Below are 19,015 nucleotides of genomic sequence, written 5' to 3' on the forward strand. Positions count from 1 at the left end.
ATCTGTTAAATTAAAACTAGAATTTGGTTGAAATATTTTGAAAATCGCATTATGTATTAAAATTGAAAATAGACAAATGTTATAATAAAAGAGCCTAAATTACATTTACGAGGTTTTTTACGAGCAACATATTATTATTAACATCTATAGGGAATAGACTAATTAAATTTTAAATTTTCATAAATAAATTAAAATAAAATCATATATTATTTACCTAACCAATATAATTAGTTTACTATATTAATTATTAATTTTGTATTCGGAGAAAATGTTTGACTTTGAATTTTACAAACTATAGCTAACGTCTGGCATGATCAGTAACATATTATGGTCATATAACTTTATGTTAACATTAAAAATTAGTAATTATATTAATTAAAAACAACATTTTTATTTAATAGTTCATAAAGAAATATGTTTTAGTAAAAACATATAAGTTCTTCTGATATTTAAACACCATCTTAATCAATGATAAATAAATAATTTAAAAAAAATAATTACAATAATACCATGTACTTTATAAGTAAATTGTTAAACATAATTTACTATAAATTATGTCGATGTAATTGTGTTATCACATTTTGATGAACAAATTGTAAACACGGACGACTTTTATATAAAAGTTGTATTATAATATATATCTATAATCTATGGATTTATCGGATTGACTTAATATATAGTAAAATCTATGGTGATTTCCAAATTCGTTATAGAAGACGCAGTCGATTAGAGATTCTAACATTTCAATTAGCTATCAAAGCATATATGAACAAAAAACATATTGCATTCCGTATAATTTTTTTTTTTTTCATAAATCACATTATTTTTAGACTTCAATTTAGTCAACGTCGAAGTGCATATACGTCACGGACTACACTGAACCCCGAATTAATCGTATTTAAGGTATGTTTGTTTTCAATTTTTCATACCTATTCTTTTGCGGTTTAACTTTATAAAAAAAATGGAGGTACATGTCTGACGTCTGTACACTTTTACAATAGTTATTTTCGTATTGATAAATAATTAATGATCATTATTTAACTTCATATTTTAATTTAATATTTGATATTTTTAAAACTTTCCTTATATCATATAAGCTTTTTAAAAAAAAAGGTTTCTGAGTCAGATTTTGTTTCTGACACTCAATGTTTATGTGTTACATATTATTTAATAATATTATCATTTAATAAAAAAAAAATAATAAAAATGGTGTACCTAATTTTATAAGCTATTGAAATAAAATAAATACACAATCTAATAAGCGACGATAATTAATTCCTTCTATCATTAAAATAAAAATGAACCGGTAATTACCCGAATTCTAGTAGATAACTATAATGATAATATATTTGCGATAATAATATACAATACATTTAGGGTTATACTTAACAATTTTACAATATTGCTGTACCCCCTAATTTATAAAATCGTCTGAATTATCATTCGGTGATCAATAAATACAAATTAAAGAAAAAGTTCATTTAGTTACCTCTATTATAAGATGTATTGAATTACAATTCACTAATCAATGTTTTTTAATTTTAATTATATTTAATTAATCTGAATATCCGATAACTATGGTTACACTATCACTTTTATTAAATGTACTTACTTAAAGAGTTTATCGTCTTATAACCGCTTAATTTAAATTCATAATCATGTAGGAGCCTACAAATTTCACACAATACAATTACATTAAAAACATAAGCTCAATAATATTGTAAGATCATTTATATGAGAACTAATACTGATAATGTTGATTTGAAAAATAGAAAAAAATCATCGTTTTCTAAAGATATATCACTTAAACACTCTATACTTATAGATTTAATATTATTATTTTACACCAAAAAGATTTTCTATATTAGAATTATTAGTAATCATCTTAATATAGTTTTTTTTTTTTTTTATTATTATATTATAAAATTGTTACTTTGTGCTGCGCAAAAAAAATATCAGAATGATAATATTTATTGTATTTATTGTCAATTGATTGGTTTTATTTTTATAAGCAATTATTATTTATAGCAAAATAGCGCATTTATATAAAATAATATTTAGTATATCACGGGTAGAGTCCGGATGTATATTATCATCGGTTCTGAGTATATGCAGTCTTATGAAAGTAAACAATGTAGGCAAGTACAGTATACAGTAGAGTGTAAACAGTAGTACAGCTGATGGTGCCCGGCATAGTTCAACGGACCTACAACAATTCAAGAATAGGAATACATTGTGCAGTCAAAAATAATCATTAAAAAAAATCCTGCATTCATTGATAAATATATTTTCTTTTGGCCAATGTTCAATCAAAATATCTGCGGTTAACTTCGCTGTTATAACATTTCAAATTACCTTTTTTTCTCATGTCATGTGTTGCTGTTTTGCTACTACTTTAATTTGTTTTAATTCTAATTTAACTCTGTACGCAACCAATACATTTATAACTAAATTAGTTTTCATACTAATGTTTTCAACGATTTAAATACAATTTTCATTTGTAGTAATATGTATCCTATTATATCCTATATAATTTCAAGATTCTGTTGTTCGATAACGTCAATTTTCGATTTTAAATTCAAAACTGCATTTGACAAACGTATATTTTCATATTTGATCATTTCGACCTTAATATTTTTCAACTCTTCCATCATAGGTACTATCAATTTTTTCATTAAATGTATCAAACTGCATGCTCATAAAATCAACAGATTTTATCAGTTTTTCAATATTTTTTTTCCATTGATTTTCGAGATTGTGGTATAATAACATTATTTTTAGAATTTGGCCATTTTTGTACAGCAGTTTGGTAGTTTGAGCAAGTTTATATAGATTTAGTGTTATTTGTTATTTTTTTAAAACTTTGCTGATTGCTCAGAATATCCCACACAGTAAAAGTGGAAAAACTGTCACATATCGAACACTTGACCGTATTCTCATTATTAGGTATATGTTAGTTTTTCAAAACATTTTGCGGAAATGTAATATAATCTAAAACACAAATAACAAACTATCGTAGAAAGACTAGTTGAAAACGTCTTGTACCTGTCTAATATAACTAACTTGTTGTGGCTTTTGAAAAAATATTATAATCGTTTAAAATTAATAAGGTATTGAATAACATATTATTATCTAAAACATAAATTAATGCATAATAACATTAATAACTAGATAGACAAGATAAAAATCAAACATTAAACGGGTTATTTTAGATATAATATTATATCTGTAATGGATAAAAACACATAAGACATAAAATATTATTGAACACTTTACTGTAATTTCAGAAATGGCATTCGTCAGTGAAAATTTGCTAACTAAAAATACAATATCATATTCAGCAATAAGTAGTGTGAAATGTGTTAACGATGCATTATTTTGATGACTAAGTTTTGTAGAAGATTTTGATTCAAATATGAGGTAAGTAGTTTTAGTAGGTTTCATTTTATAATGTTCGTCAATCAGTCTATACATTGCCCCCGTTATTTTTAAATCATTTGCATTGTAATCAGTGGTATAACATTATTCTGGATATCAATTAAGTCATGGTAAAAATTATAAATGTATCTTTATGTTAACTCGCAGTGCTCGGCACTACCTTTGTACTTACTAAAGCACTAACCAAATATTGTATCTATAGTAATATTGATATTTTATAATTCTTAAGAAAAAATAATAATTAAAATACTACTGCATATTGTTATATTTAAATTTAAAGTTATAAATTGTTATGGTTGTTAATGTTATATCACATTTCATTATTGCCATGAAAAAATCCTAAACACAGACCTCTTTGATTTAAAAGTGATATTATGAAAATACATATTTTTGGATTTATACTATTGACGTAATATAATATAATTTATGATTTATGTCAATGATTAAAGTCGTTTAAGAATACGCAGTCGATTAAAGATCCTGAAATTTTGTATTAGCAAAGCAGACATGATTTTAAAATATTATACTGCATTCTATAAGATTTTATTTTCATAAATCATAATATTTTCAGACTTCAATTCAGCATTTGATTCGTTCTTACGTCGGCATCGAAGTGAAACACATATCGCAGATTCTACCGAAGCCTGAAAGATTCGATGTTTGAGGTAAGTTTGTTTTCAAATTCTTTTAGGGCTTAAATATTTTTTTACAATTTAAATACATTTTTATGTCATGAAAAATAATCTACCCAAGATAAAATAATACAAATGTTGCCGGGCGTAGAATAATAATATTATATTACCTATAATTTTATAATTATAACCTAAGTATATGTGTTTATGAAATACACAGAAATTTTGGCTTAATTAATAGGAATACCCGTTATAACTGATAACTCTAAACTGTCTATCAAATTTTTTTAGCAGATATTGATCAGGAATCCGGATAAGGGATTTGTATTTTTCTATTTTTCAGTACTTAGGTTTCATTTTAATATTGTTATTGATCAGAGTACACATTTAGCGCTATTTCTCAATTTATTGTATTTTAATTACTGGTATAATACTATTCTGGCTATCAATAAAGTCATGATAAAAATTGGGAAATTGATCAGGTGAAATATTTTTAAATTTTTTTTTCTTAATACTTTCCTCAATGATATTTAAATATTTTCACCAATTATCAGGTACGATGACCTGTAGTTACTATAGTTGGTTAGGAGAGGGGGAGTAGAGAGGGATAAGGAGAGCGAAATGGGAGTGAGAGAAGGGATAAAAGCAGAAGAGAGAGAGAGAGAGAGAGAGAGAGAGAGAGAGAGAGTGATAGAGAAATAGTGAGAAAAGGATAGGGTGAGAGAGATAGAGTGATAGAAAGGGGGAAAAGGGATTGGGAGAGCAAAATGGTGGTGAGAAGAGGTAAGACAGGAGAGACAGAGAGAGAAACAGAGAGAGAGATAGGGTGATGATGTAATGGTGAGGAGGTTTGGGAGGAAAAGGGTTAGGTTAGGTTTGGTGGTAGAAGGGGGAATAGTTAGGTTGAATAGTTATGTTAACGATTCCGAATACGTAGGAAAGGATCTTGAAATGCAAGGTCACTTGACCCTTTGGCTGATACTAGATTCATAGTTAATAGGTTTACAACCTTCGACTTATTGGATAGAATAAAAAGATTAGGTTGGTTAGGCCAGTTAAAAGAGAATGTCAGCGCAATATTTTCTCTCTGACTTACGTGCAACATTGCAAATTTTTCATTCACAATAATAATAATAATCTCAATAATTTCTAAAATTAGAGCGAAATGAATGTTCAGATAATTTAGATAATTTATTTAGAGCATATCATAGGTTTTTATTATATTTTACTTTTTAAACGAATTATGTGTATTTTAAAATATTCACAACTCACTTAGAAATTGAGCCTATAAGATGCTCTAGATAATAATCATAAGTACCTTTAAATTTTAAAACAGTTTATTTTACTCTAATTTTAGAAATTATGATATAATATTATGATTATAGTGAACGTAAAATCAGGTATGTTGTGCGTGAGTCAGGGAGATAAAAAATAAATGCACTGACATCCTCTTAAGTGCTGCCAAGTTGAAAAAGCTGTTGATTGTTGATTGTTCACATCATAAATTCATAATAGTCATGTAAAAGATACTTTTTAAAGTATTCAAATAGAACAGGGAGTTAAAATATGAGGTAGAGCTGTAGGGGTTACCTGATATAATACGAAAATTGTATAACTTATAAAAGTGACTAAGTAAAAAGTATGATTTAGGTCATTACATATTTTATTAAAATATCCGATCAATCAAATGAATATTTTATTTAAATCTGAAAATAACAACCTTTATTTGTATATACAATGTAGTTTAACATATTATAGCTAATTTTGTCAAAAAAAAAAAAAAAAAAATTAAAACATTAAAATAAACAACATAAAATTTTTATAACTTAAAAAAAAAATTGAATATGTACTTAAAATTCTTTAAATAAGATAAAAAAACGCACATAAACTAAATATTGATGCTATGTAATCATATACATAGATATGTTTATGAAGTATAAATAGGTACTTTAATAATTATGAACAGTATTGTAATATTCAATAAAAAATGTATTTGAGTTTTTAATTGATTATATATGATTCATAATAAAAAAACACATTATTATAAATTCTCATTCTCAAAATATTCATTTGAGGACTTCAGATTTCAAAAGTATTTGAATACTTTTGTTTAAGTACTTTAAAAACTGTGCTTTAACTTTTATTAAAATAATAAATTTGAAAGGAAGCGCGGTTGGAAGTAAAAGTAATAAGTAATAACCTTAGAACGAGGACTTTTACGTACTAAAAAATAAAAATCCATCAAACATATGCAGTTAATTTTAAACTGTACATCTTTTTTTCATTAAAAACTCATTATTCGCAGTATATATTTAATATATATTGTATAATACAAATTGAGAAATATTAGAAACTGATAACTTAAACTCAACACATTGATCAACTATTAACTTAAATGAATGGTAATATTCTGGAATAGGTATATATGGAATAAAGTAGACATAAAATTATGTCAAATAAAGATAAGTAATAGTAATTTGTCCAAATAAAAAAAAAACAACTTTTGAATATGGTTAAGAACTTTAAGAATTACGTAACGAAATTGAAAGCAGCTTCTCTAAATAGTTTTACAAAATTAATCCAATTCTTTAACACTGGAAAGAAATAAGATCTGGTGATCGGTGATTTTTTTGAGAAATACGGATTTATTTCAATAAAAAAAAATAATCTTTTTTGAGTATTAGAATCTATACTTGTTTTAATCGTTTACTTTTTTGACTATTAAAATTTAAGATTTTAAATATTTAAAAAAAAAAATTATAGTAGTCTCGTGGGTGGGTATTTATCACCTATCCAATATTTTAAGTGACAAACGTATTGTAATTATTATCTAAATAAACAAAAAAAACATTCTTGAACTTGATGAAAAATAGACGTACAAATACTAATTACCTCATATAATAGATTATTTGTTCTGGTTTTTGGTTTCTATTGTTCTATATGTTTAAAAAGTAAATTGAGGCCTGGTGTAGTACGGTGGTTGGCCGCAGTCACTTGTTCTGAGGTCAACGCATCGGCTGGCGTCGATAGTTCTCGGATGGGCGACCACCTGAGTTCTTAGTGACGAATCCTCGTCCTATTTACATGTGTTTCAAACCAAACCGTAAAACCAGGCTAGGTATGCAGTTAATGTCTTGAAAAAAAATTACCTCCAGCCTGGTATATGCACATAATAGTCTTACTAACATAAAAAATAACATTTCTATTTAGAATAAAAAATGGGTACACAAAAAGTGTAATTTTGGACTGGTGTAGCGCGGTGGTTGGCCGTAATCTGTAACGTTATCAAGCATCGCCTGGCGTCACTAGCTCTCGGATGGGTGACCACCTGGGTTCTTAGTGACGAATCCTTTCCCCGCATACACACGTGTTCCTAAACAACCAGTAACTACCAAAAATTGCTTATGGCCATATTAGACGATGCTAATAATACAAAAAGTGTATTATGTAACATTAAAAATATCATGAATCCAATTGTAGGTACATTGTTTAAGTCTATATGATATTAAAGTTCATATAGTACAACTTTTCAAGAATAATAATTAGCAATATGTATGTAATTTGAAATATTTTAGATGATTAAATATCATTCTGGACACTTTATCTTTATCACGTATTATATTAATATCTTATAAAATTACACAGACTGCTCCGTAAAGATTACCTATCACTCAGCAAATTGTAATGTCGATATAACTGTTAATAACTCTTTTAATACTTATATTTCTAAGTTGTTTTGCTTTAATGAGGACGTCTCACCTGTCCAAGTATTCAGTTATTCTTACGTACAAGTGCGAAACATAAAAAATATAATAACAATATATTTTTTATGTTTATTATTATTATGATCAATAAGATTATCAGTTTTTAATAATGATAAAAGGTAAATTTTCTTCGACAGGACTTGTAAGTCGGAACCAATACATACATATAAATCATTAATACTTATTAGTCATTACTTATACAATTTACGTCCAATCATACTTTCTAGTTAAGATCACAGAATTTGATTGGATCACATACTATAGGTGTCTAAAACCAGACAGTTCTCCTCATGTATGCACTCATCTCGGTCAGACACAATTATACTATTATTTAAGAGGTATTCCCAAAAGGTCAACAATCATGGGATCGACTTGATAAGCAAACACTTAAATCGGAAACTAACTCAGAATCTTTTTATTCAAAGTGTCCTAGTTAACCATCCGTCTGTCACGCGTTACCCAAATACTATTTATTTTTCTACGATCATTCAGAATGATAATTGCTAAACCCAGTGGCGTAGTCAGCCTTCCCGGGGGAATGTTGAGTGTATAAAACTGCATACACTTTTCTCCTCTCCAAATCCTAACCCTGGCTACGGCACTGCCTTCCCCGCGTGACGAGCAGATGGTTAAATATAAGTAATAAGAAGGTTAGGTTAGGTACCTATAAATAAACTATGGTTAGTTGAAGCTATTGTGATGTTAGTAGACTATCATCACAGGTCGTGACCTTTGCAATGATCTTTTCCTACTAACTATCAAGGTATTCGGCATTGTAAACATAGCAATGAAAGAAAATATTTAAAAATTGACGAGGAAAATATTAATACTAAACTAAATATATTAATAAATAATAAATACTTAATAAAAAATATTTATACTAAAATAATAATATTACTATTAATTTTTAACACGATTTTAAAGCCACTTTAGTAATATATCAGAATTTCATAAAATCCAATTATAAAAAATAATGCGTTATTTGAGTATACTTAATTCGTTCATATTAATATATACAATATCAATTAATATCTAATCCAAAATTGACTGCAGTCTTTTGCTTCCTGTTTTCCTCATTCTTTACCGTACATTAAATACTTTTTTTGCTTCTTGAAATGCATTCGCCTGCGGGCGCCAGGTCCTTCCTTCTCATTTTTTTTCCCTTATTTTACCTTCGTTCATTACAATTTTTATTTTTGCTTCTTGAAATCCATTTGCCTGCGGGCGCCTGGTCTTTCTTTTTCGATTTTTTTTCGTTATTTTACTTACGTTCATTTGAAATTTTTTGCTTCTTTAAATAAGTTTGCCTGCGGGCGCCAGGTCTTTCCTTCTCATTTTTTCCTTATTTTACCTTCGTTCATTAAAATTTTTTTTTTGCTTCTTGAAATCCATTTGCCTGCGGGCGCCAGGTCTTTCCTACTCATTTTTTTTTCCTTATTTTACCTTCGTTCATTAAAATTTTTATTTTTGCTTCTTGAAATCCATTTGCCTGCGGGCACCAGGTCTTTCATTCTCATTTTTTTTCTTATTTTACCTACGTTCATTAAAATTTTTATTTTTGCTTCTTGAAATACGTTTGACTGCGGGTGCCAGGTCTTTCATTCTCATTTTTTTCCCTTATTATTTTACCTACGTTCATTTTTACCGTACATTAAATTTTTTTTTGCTTCTTGAAATACGTTTGCCTGCGGGCGCCAGGTCTTTCATTCTCATTTTTTTCCCTTATTTTACCTTCGTTCATTTTTGCAGTACATTAAAATTTTTATTTTTCCTTCTTGAAATACGTTTGACTGCGGGTGCCAGGTCTTTCATTCTCATTTTTTTCCCTTATTATTTTACCTACGTTCATTTTTACCGTACATTAAATTTTTTTTTGCTTCTTGAAATACGTTTGCCTGCGGGCGCCAGGTCTTTCCTTCTCATTTTTTTTGTCCTTATTTTACCTTCGTTCATTAACATTTTTATTTTTGCTTCTTGAAATACGTTTGACTGCGGGTGCCAGGTCTTTCATTCCCATTTTTTTTCCATATTTTACCTTCGTTCATTAAATTTTTTATTTTTGCTTCTTGAAATCCATTTGCCTGCGGGAGCCTGGTCTTTCCTTTTCAATTTTTTTTCGTTATTTTACTTGTTCATTAAAATTTTTTTTTTGCTTCTTGAAATCCATTTGCCTGCGGGCGCCAGGTCTTTCCTTCTCATTTTTTTTCCTTATTTTACCTTCGTTCATTTATACCGTACATTAAATGTTTTTTGCTTCTTGAAATACGTTTGCCTGAAATCATTATGGGAAAGTTATCCGAAATATTCAGGGAATATTATCCGAAATTTTTAAGGGATTATTATCCGAAATATTAAGGGATTATATATCTGTAATATTTAGGAGAAGATTAGGTTAAGTCCGAAAGGTAATGGGGAGATTTTCCGAAATATTTGGTAAAGGAAAGATCTGGCGCACGCAAGTAAATGAATTTCAGGAAGAAAAAAATAGAATCAATAATAGAAAATCTCCCCATGACCTTTCGGACAATCTTCCCCTAAATATTACAGATATATAATCCCTTAATATTTCGGATAATAATCCCTTAGATATTTCGGATGATATTCCCTCAATATTTCGGACAATCTTTTCTTTAAATATTTCGGATAACAATCCCTTAAAAATTTCGGATAATATTCCCTGAATATTTCGTACAATCTTCCTTTAAATATTTCGGATAATTTTCCCATAAAGATTTCGGCTTATGTCCCCTAATTTTTTCGCATAATATGCACTGTAATATCGGATATAAAAACGTAAAAACCTAGTACAAAAACAGATAAAGTTAAATTGATTTTTACAAAAAAAATGGAAGGGATGGTTTAGCTCCCACAAGCAAATGATGTTCAAGAAACAAATAAAAATTAAGAAAAAATTCAACATATGAAATACACATTGAACACTGCAGTATGTAACCTCACGATAAGCAAAACCAAATAAACAATAAGGTCATGATGGAATTATTATTTGAAATATAATTTGATAAAAATTAAATTTAAAATTAAGAAGAAACTGTACAAAAAGAAAATTAAGTAATAGAGCAAAAAGTTTTTAGAAGAATAAAAGAATAAGAGCAATAGAACAAAAAACAAATGAGCAAAAAAAAGCAAGAGAGCACAAACAGCGATAGAACATAAAAGCAATACAACAAAATTAGCATTACAACAAAAAAACTTTAAGTGTTGGAGCAAAAAGCAATCATACAGAAAAGAAAAAGAGCAAAAAAAAAAATTACCAATGTTTTAATAATGAAAAAAAAAATGAGAAAAAAAGACCTGGCATCCGCAGTCAAACGTATTTCAAGAAGCAAAAAACATTTAATGTACGGTAAAAATGAACGAAGGTAAAATAAGGAAAAAAAATGAGAAGGAAAGACCTGGCGCCCGCAGGCAAATGGATTTCAAGAAGCAAAAAAAAAAATTTTAATGAACAAGTAAAATAACGAAAAAAAATTGAAAAGGAAAGACCAGGCTCCCGCAGGCAAATGGATTTCAAGAAGCAAAAATAAAAATTTTAATGAACGAAGGTAAAATAAGGACAAAAAAAATGAGAAGGAAAGACCTGGCGCCCGCAGGCAAACGTATTTCAAGAAGCAAAAAAAAATTTAATGTACGGTAAAAATGAACGTAGGTAAAATAATAAGGGAAAAAAATGAGAATGAAAGACCTGGCACCCGCAGTCAAACGTATTTCAAGAAGCAAAAATAAAAATTTTAATGTACGTAGGTAAAATAAGGAAAAAAATGAGAATGAAAGACCTGGCGCCCGCAGGCAAATGGATTTCAAGAAGCAAAAATAAAAATTTTAATGAACGAAGGTAAAATAAGGAAAAAAAAATGAGAAGGAAAGACCTGGCGCCCGCAGGCAAATGGATTTCAAGAAGCAAAAAAAAAATTTTAATGAACGAAGGTAAAATAAGGAAAAAATGAGAAGGAAAGACCTGGTGCCCGAAGGCAAACTTATTTAAAGAAGCAAAAAAATTCAAATGAACGTAAGTAAAATAACGAAAAAAATCGAAAAAGAAAGACCAGGCGCCCGCAGGCAAATGGATTTCAAGAAGCAAAAATAAAAATTGTAATGAACGAAGGTAAAATAAGGAAAAAAAATGAGAAGGAAGGACCTGGCGCCTGCAGGCGAATGCATTTCAAGAAGCAAAAAAAGTATTTAATGTACGGTAAAGAATGAGGAAAACAGGAAGCAAAAGACTGCAGTCAATTTTGGATTAGATATTAATTGATAAAATTAGGGGACATAAGCCGAAATCATTATGGGAAAATTATCCCAAATATTTAAGGGAAGATTGTACGAAATATTCAGGGAATATTATCCGAAATTTTTTAAGGGATTGTTATCCGAAATATTTAAAGAAAAAATTGTCCGAAATATTAAGGGAATATCATCCGAAATATTTAAGGAAGATTGTCCGAAATATTAGGGAATATCATCCGAAATATCTAAGGGATTATTATCCGAAATATTAAGGGATTATATATCTGTAATATTTAGGGGAAGATTGTCCGAAAGGTCATGGGGAGATTTTCTATTATTGATTCTATTTTTTTCTTCCTGAAATTCATTTCATTTCAATCATTCAATTCATTTCACTTGCGTGCGCCAGATCTTTCCTTTACCAAATATTTCGGAAAATCTCCCCATGACCTTTCGGACTTAACCTAATCTTCTCCTAAATATTACATATATATAATCCCTTAATATTTCGGATAATAATCCCTTAAAAATTTCGGATAATATTCCCTGAATATTTCGGATAACTTTCCCATAATGATTTCAGGCAAACGTATTTCAAGAAGCAAAAAACATTTAATGTACGGTAAAAATGAACGAAGGTAAAATAAGGAAAAAAAATGAGAAGGAAAGACCTGGCGCCCGCAGACAAATGGATTTCAAGAAGCAAAAAAAAAATTTTAATGAACGAAGGTAAAATAAGGAAAAAATGAGAAGGAAAGACCTGGCGCCCACAGGCAAATGGATTTCAAGAAGCAAAAAAAAAAAATTTAAATGAACAAGTAAAATAACGAAACAAAAATTGAAAAGGAAAGACCAGGCTCCCGCAGGCAAATGGATTTCAAGAAGCAAAAATAAAAATTTTAATGAATGAAGGTAAAATGAGGGAAAAAAATGAGAATGAAAGACCTGGCACCCGCAGTCAAACGTATTTCAAGAAGCAAAAAAAAAATTTTAATGTACTGCAAAAATGAACGAAGGTAAAATAAGGGAAAAAAATGAGAATGAAAGACCTGGCGCCCGCAGGCAAACGTATTTCAAGAAGCAAAAAAAAATTTAATGTACGGTAAAAATGAACGTAGGTAAAATAATAAGGGAAAAAAATGAGAATGAAAGACCTGGCACCCGCAGTCAAACGTATTTCAAGAAGCAAAAATAAAAATTTTAATGAACGTAGGTAAAATAAGGAAAAAATTGAGAATGAAAGACCTGGCGCCCGCAGGCAAATGGATTTCAAGAAGCAAAAATAAAAATTTTAATGAACGAAGGTAAAATAAGGAAAAAAAAATGAGTAGGAAAGACCTGGCGCCCGCAGGCAAATGGATTTCAAGAAGCAAAAAAAAAATTTTAATGAACGAAGGTAAAATAAGGAAAAAATGAGAAGGAAAGACCTGGCGCCCGCAGGCAAACTTATTTAAAGAAGCAAAAAATTTCAAATGAACGTAAGTAAAATAACGAAAAAAAATCGAAAAAGAAAGACCAGGCGCCCGCAGGCAAATGGATTTCAAGAAGCAAAAATAAAAATTGTAATGAACGAAGGTAAAATAAGGAAAAAAAAATGAGAAGGAAGGACCTGGCGCCCGCAGGCGAATGCATTTCAAGAAGCAAAAAAAGTATTTAATGTACGGTAAAGAATGAGGAAAACAGGAAGCAAAAGACTGCAGTCAATTTTGGATTAGATATTAATTGATATTGTATATATTAATATGAACGAATTAAGTATACTCAAATAACGCATTATTTTTTATAATTGGATTTTATGAAATTCTGATATATTACTAAAGTGGCTTTAAAATCGTGTTAAAAATTAATAGTAATATTATTATTTTAGTATAAATATTTTTTATTAAGTATTTATTATTTATTAATATATTTAGTTTAGTATTAATATTTTCCTCGTCAATTTTTAAATATTTTCTTTCATTGCTATGTTTACAATGCCGAATACCTTGATAGTTAGTAGGAAAAGATCATTGCAAAGGTCACGACCTGTGATGATAGTCTACTAACATCACAATAGCTTCAACTAACCATAGTTTATTTATAGGTACCTAACCTAACCTTCTTATTACTTATATTTAACCATCTGCTCGTCACGCGGGGAAGGCAGTGCCGTAGCCAGGGTTAGGATTTGGAGAGGAGAAAAGTGTATGCAGTTTTATACACTCAACATTCCCCCGGGAAGGCTGACTACGCCACTGGGTTTAGCAATTATCATTCTGAATGATCGTAGAAAAATAAATAGTATTTGGGTAACGCGTGACAGACGGATGGTTAACTAGGACACTTTGAATAAAAAGATTCTGAGTTAGTTTCCGATTTAAGTGTTTGCTTATCAAGTCGATCCCATGATTGTTGACCTTTTGGGAATACCTCTTAAATAATAGTATAATTGTGTCTGACCGAGATGAGTGCATACATGAGGAGAACTGTCTGGTTTTAGACACCTATAGTATGTGATCCAATCAAATTCTGTGATCTTAACTAGAAAGTATGATTGGACGTAAATTGTATAAGTAATGACTAATAAGTATTAATGATTTATATGTATGTATTGGTTCCGACTTACAAGTCCTGTCGAAGAAAATTTACCTTTTATCATTATTAAAAACTGATAATCTTATTGATCATAATAATAATAAACATAAAAAATATATTGTTATTATATTTTTTATGTTTCGCACTTGTACGTAAGAATAACTGAATACTTGGACAGGTGAGACGTCCTCATTAAAGCAAAACAACTTAGAAATATAAGTATTAAAAGAGTTATTAACAGTTATATCGACATTACAATTTGCTGAGTGATAGGTAATCTTTACGGAGCAGTCTGTGTAATTTTATAAGATATTAATATAATACGTGATAAAGATAAAGTGTCCAGAATGATATTTAATCATCTAAAATATTTCAAATTACATACATATTGCTAATTATTATTCTTGAAAAGTTGTACTATATGAACTTTAATATCATATAGACTTAAACAATGTACCTACAATTGGATTCATGATATTTTTAATGTTACATAATACACTTTTTGTATTATTAGCATCGTCTAATATGGCCATAAGCAATTTTTGGTAGTTACTGGTTGTTTAGGAACACGTGTGTATGCGGGGAAAGGATTCGTCACTAAGAACCCAGGTGGTCACCCATCCGAGAGCTAGTGACGCCAGGCGATGCTTGATAACGTTACAGATTACGGCCAACCACCGCGCTACACCAGTCCAAAATTACACTTTTTGTGTACCCATTTTTTATTCTAAATAGAAATGTTATTTTTTATGTTAGTAAGACTATTATGTGCATATACCAGGCTGGAGGTAATTTTTTTTCAAGACATTAACTGCATACCTAGCCTGGTTTTACGGTTTGGTTTGAAACACATGTAAATAGGACGAGGATTCGTCACTAAGAACTCAGGTGGTCGCCCATCCGAGAACTATCGACGCCAGCCGATGCGTTGACCTCAGAACAAGTGACTGCGGCCAACCACCGTACTACACCAGGCCTCAATTTACTTTTTAAACATATAGAACAATAGAAACCAAAAACCAGAACAAATAATCTATTATATGAGGTAATTAGTATTTGTACGTCTATTTTTCATCAAGTTCAAGAATGTTTTTTTTGTTTATTTAGATAATAATTACAATACGTTTGTCACTTAAAATATTGGATAGGTGATAAATACCCACCCACGAGACTACTATAATTTTTTTTTTTAAATATTTAAAATCTTAAATTTTAATAGTCAAAAAAGTAAACGATTAAAACAAGTATAGATTCTAATACTCAAAAAAGATTATTTTTTTTTATTGAAATAAATCCGTATTTCTCAAAAAAATCACCGATCACCAGATCTTATTTCTTTCCAGTGTTAAAGAATTGGATTAATTTTGTAAAACTATTTAGAGAAGCTGCTTTCAATTTCGTTACGTAATTCTTAAAGTTCTTAACCATATTCAAAAGTTGTTTTTTTTTTATTTGGACAAATTACTATTACTTATCTTTATTTGACATAATTTTATGTCTACTTTATTCCATATATACCTATTCCAGAATATTACCATTCATTTAAGTTAATAGTTGATCAATGTGTTGAGTTTAAGTTATCAGTTTCTAATATTTCTCAATTTGTATTATACAATATATATTAAATATATACTGCGAATAATGAGTTTTTAATGAAAAAAAGATGTACAGTTTAAAATTAACTGCATATGTTTGATGGATTTTTATTTTTTAGTACGTAAAAGTCCTCGTTCTAAGGTTATTACTTATTACTTTTACTTCCAACCGCGCTTCCTTTCAAATTTATTATTTTAATAAAAGTTAAAGCACAGTTTTTAAAGTACTTAAACAAAAGTATTCAAATACTTTTGAAATCTGAAGTCCTCAAATGAATATTTTGAGAATGAGAATTTATAATAATGTGTTTTTTTATTATGAATCATATATAATCAATTAAAAACTCAAATACATTTTTTATTGAATATTACAATACTGTTCATAATTATTAAAGTACCTATTTATACTTCATAAACATATCTATGTATATGATTACATAGCATCAATATTTAGTTTATGTGCGTTTTTTTATCTTATTTAAAGAATTTTAAGTACATATTCAATTTTTTTTTTAAGTTATAAAAATTTTATGTTGTTTATTTTAATGTTTTAATTTTTTTTTTTTTTTTTTTGACAAAATTAGCTATAATATGTTAAACTACATTGTATATACAAATAAAGGTTGTTATTTTCAGATTTAAATAAAATATTCATTTGATTGATCGGATATTTTAATAAAATATGTAATGACCTAAATCATACTTTTTACTTAGTCACTTTTATAAGTTATACAATTTTCGTATTATATCAGGTAACCCCTACAGCTCTACCTCATATTTTAACTCCCTGTTCTATTTGAATACTTTAAAAAGTATCTTTTACATGACTATTATGAATTTATGATGTGAACAATCAACAATCAACAGCTTTTTCAACTTGGCAGCACTTAAGAGGATGTCAGTGCATTTATTTTTTATCTCCCTGACTCACGCACAACATACCTGATTTTACGTTCACTATAATCATAATATTATATCATAATTTCTAAAATTAGAGTAAAATAAACTGTTTTAAAATTTAAAGGTACTTATGATTATTATCTAGAGCATCTTATAGGCTCAATTTCTAAGTGAGTTGTGAATATTTTAAAATACACATAATTCGTTTAAAAAGTAAAATATAATAAAAACCTATGATATGCTCTAAATAAATTATCTAAATTATCTGAACATTCATTTCGCTCTAATTTTAGAAATTATTGAGATTATTATTATTATTGTGAATGAAAAATTTGCAATGTTGCACGTAAGTCAGAGAGAAAATATTGCGCTGACATTCTCTTTTAACTGGCCTAACCAACCTAATCTTTTTATTCTATCCAATAAGTCGAAGGTTGTAAACCTATTAACTATGAATCTAGTATCAGCCAAAGGGTCAAGTGACCTTGCATTTCAAGATCCTTTCCTACGTATTCGGAATCGTTAACATAACTATTCAACCTAACTATTCCCCCTTCTACCACCAAACCTAACCTAACCCTTTTCCTCCCAAACCTCCTCACCATTACATCATCACCCTATCTCTCTCTCTGTTTCTCTCTCTGTCTCTCCTGTCTTACCTCTTCTCACCACCATTTTGCTCTCCCAATCCCTTTTCCCCCTTTCTATCACTCTATCTCTCTCACCCTATCCTTTTCTCACTATTTCTCTATCACTCTCTCTCTCTCTCTCTCTCTCTCTCTCTCTCTCTCTCTCTTCTGCTTTTATCCCTTCTCTCACTCCCATTTCGCTCTCCTTATCCCTCTCTACCCCCCCTCTCCTAACCAACTATAGTAACTACAGGTCATCGTACCTGATAATTGGTGAAAATATTTAAATATCATTGAGGAAAGTATTAAGAAAAAAAAATTTAAAAATATTTCACCTGATCAATTTCCCAATTTTTATCATGACTTTATTGATAGCCAGAATAGTATTATACCAGTAATTAAAATACAATAAATTGAGAAATAGCGCTAAATGTGTACTCTGATCAATAACAATATTAAAATGAAACCTAAGTACTGAAAAATAGAAAAATACAAATCCCTTATCCGGATTCCTGATCAATATCTGCTAAAAAAATTTGATAGACAGTTTAGAGTTATCAGTTATAACGGGTATTCCTATTAATTAAGCCAAAATTTCTGTGTATTTCATAAACACATATACTTAGGTTATAATTATAAAATTATAGGTAATATAATATTATTATTCTACGCCCGGCAACATTTGTATTATTTTATCTTGGGTAGATTATTTTTCATGACATAAAAATGTATTTAAATTGTAAAAAAATATTTAAGCCCTAAAAGAATTTGAAAACAAACTTACCTCAAACATCGAATCTTTCAGGCTTCGGTAGAATCTGCGATATGTGTTTCACTTCGATGCCGACGTAAGAACGAATCAAATGCTGAATTGAAGTCTGAAAATATTATGATTTATGAAAATAAAATCTTATAGAATGCAGTATAATATTTTAAAATCATGTCTGCTTTGCTAATACAAAATTTCAGGATCTTTAATCGACTGCGTATTCTTAAACGACTTTAATCATTGCCATAAATCATAAATTATATTATATTACGTCAATAGTATAAATCCAAAAATATGTATTTTCATAATATCACTTTTAAATCAAAGAGGTCTGTGTTTAGGATTTTTTCATGGCAATAATGAAATGTGATATAACATTAACAACCATAACAATTTATAACTTTAAATTTAAATATAACAATATGCAGTAGTATTTTAATTATTATTTTTTCTTATGAATTATAAAATA

This window comes from Diuraphis noxia, unplaced genomic scaffold (assembly GCF_037042655.1).
Source record: "Diuraphis noxia isolate RWA-SAM2 unplaced genomic scaffold, SU_Dnox_SAM2 contig0002, whole genome shotgun sequence".
Lineage (NCBI taxonomy): Eukaryota > Metazoa > Arthropoda > Insecta > Hemiptera > Aphididae > Diuraphis > Diuraphis noxia.